Genomic DNA, 2,418 nt, shown 5'->3' with positions numbered 1-2,418 from the left:
CAGGATCATCTTGTGGTGGGGAGCTGCTGGGGTCAGGCGAAGGAAAAGGAGATAGTGAGTTTATTTTAAACCCAAGTGGGCACTAGAGCTGCCAGCAAGAAACAGACAGCTCTTGGGGAAAACTGAGATTGGCAGCTGCTCAGACATTTGTCAGGAGTCCTGGAGGCTACCCAGCAGGCAGAAGACCAGGGCCCTGCCCCAGGGCTGGGCATGGTGAGAGTAGCACCCTGGAGCCCAAGTCTCCTGCTCCCCAAGGAGGCAGTGAAGGCTAGAGGACTGGGACCTGCAGTTCAGCAGCCTCCTGAGGTGACACAGAGCCCTGGCTATGAGAACTATTCTTGTCTCCTCCTTCAAGAGTGCCTCTTGCAATCTGTAGCCAGACAGACTGTGTGAATTGCTTTGTGCAGGGCAGAGGAAAGTCAGGCTCTGTTGGGGCCCCTTGTAGCTAAAGTTCCCTCCTGGGGGTATTCTGTCAGAATTCTAGGGAACCAGGTGGCACCTTATCCTGAGAGCTGACCTGGAATACAGCAAGTGACTAGTGGAAGGCTGTCATCTGTGTCCTGCGTGGAAAACCTCATCCATGACTTCACTGCCTGTCAACCTTGCCAAGGGGAGTGAGGGGGCAGATAGAATGCCAATGCCATTGAAAGGGCTACCAGGACCTGGTTAGATGACACTGAAGATGGTCTCTAATAAGAGCTCAGGCCTCTTAAAGGCTGTGACAGCAATAGCTTGAGCCCTAGCACTGCTGAGTGTCTATTTACTTTGAGCACTGAACTGCCTAAGGAGCATGCAGGAACTTCCTGAGTTTGACCAGAGGTCTTCAGGAGTCCACTCTGCATCAAGCTTCTCCTGCTGACCTGGTGAGGTTAGTAGAGATCTTACTTTATCTACAGCAAGTTCACAGAATGCCAAGTTCCAACTCCCCAGCTTGTCTGTGGCACCCTTGCTCTTCATTCTTTTTCTTAAATTTTTTTTAACTTTAATTTTTATTTATTTAGGTCTTTTTTTTTTCCTCTCTCTGTTTTGGAGACAGGGTCTCAGAGCTCACTATGTAGACCAGGCTAACCTTGAACTCACAGACACCCATTTGGCTGGCATTAAAGGCAAGTACCACCATGCCCAGCCTTAATTTTTATTTTTAATTTATTTTTTAAGTCAATACTTTTTTTTTTGCTGTTTTCTTTTGTTTTTTGAGACAGGGTCTCCCTGTAGTCCCAGCTGAACTGGAACTCACTGTGTAGAACAGGCTTGTCTTGAACTCCCAGAGCTCTGCCTGCCTCTGCCTCCCTAGTGCTAGAATTAAAGGTATGCACCACCATGCACCCAGCAAAAGCCAATACATTTTTATTTAGTGGATTTCACATGTGATTCCTTCATTGTTGAGGTCACCGAAGTTCAGGATTTCTTCAAAATAATCCTTTCTTAAAGAACTGATGCTTAATCCTGTTGTGCTAACAGCCTAACCACAGTTCTTTTATGTCTGCATGAATTAAGGGCATATTCATGACAACTTCAAAATTCTCCATCTGAGATCTCTGGCATTCAATTTTTGAAATAGTTTACTTTAGGAACCATTTTAGGATAATGTGCATCTCAATTGCTGACATCCCACTCTCAACAAGAATGAGTTCAGATCATATTTTCTAAATGATCACATTCAAGAATACTGTGATCTCCAAGATATGCCAATGTTGCATTCAAGCATCCATCAGTAAGACAGCTGTCTTTGACTATACACCTCATGTTCAAGACAAGCCTCATCGTCAGCACCATCACTTTGAGCTGTCTTGTGTATCACATTCTTCTTTATGTATCAAAACTCTCACCAAACAGTGAGTTCTGGGTTGCAAAAGAGTTTATTTTTGCACCTGTCTTTCATGCCTTCATCCACCAGTTGTACAAACACACTCAAAGTGCTATAATTTTTTTTTTTTTTGGTCTTTTTGAGACAGGGTCTCCCTGTAGCCCCAGCTGTCCTGGAACTCACTTTGCAGACCAGGCTGGTCTTGAACTCAGAGAGATCCACCTGCCTCTGCCTCCCAAATGCTGGGATTAAAGGCGTGCACTACCACGCCCGGCAAAGTGCTATAATTTTTATTTTTAATTATGTGTATACATGGAGGGATGTTGTGCATGTAAGTGCAATACCCATGGAGGCCAGAAGAGGGCGTCAGATCACTTAGAGCTGGAGTTGCAGGAGCTTGTAAGCTTGGTACAGGAAACCAAACTCAAGACCTCTGGAAGAGTAATACGTACCCTTAACCACTGAGCTATCCAGCCCCCTCATTTTCTTTTGAGATGGTCTCAATATGTATGCCTGACTGTCCTTGAACTTGCCATCTTCCTACCTCAGCCTCAAGAGTGCTGGGGTTATAGGTGTGAGCCACCACACCTGGTTTTAGCTCTTTTGTCCTC

The 2,418-nt window shown here is 45.5% G+C and overlaps 1 non-coding gene across 1 annotated transcript; it reads right to left on the bottom strand.

Annotated features, from left to right (window-relative positions):
- Nucleotides 1-1,798: 1,798 nt before the first annotated feature.
- Nucleotides 1,799-1,921, bottom strand: LOC115071308. The gene has a single exon (XR_003850403.1). It is a non-coding gene; the product is annotated as a small nucleolar RNA SNORA40 (small nucleolar RNA).
- Nucleotides 1,922-2,418: the final 497 nt, after the last annotated feature.

The sequence above is a fragment of the Nannospalax galili genome, unplaced genomic scaffold (assembly GCF_000622305.1).
Source record: "Nannospalax galili isolate Female #2095 unplaced genomic scaffold, S.galili_v1.0 scaffold95, whole genome shotgun sequence".
NCBI lineage: Eukaryota > Metazoa > Chordata > Mammalia > Rodentia > Spalacidae > Nannospalax > Nannospalax galili.
The sequence above is the reverse complement of the archived record's forward strand: the minus strand, read 5'-3'. Positions and strand labels throughout refer to the sequence as shown.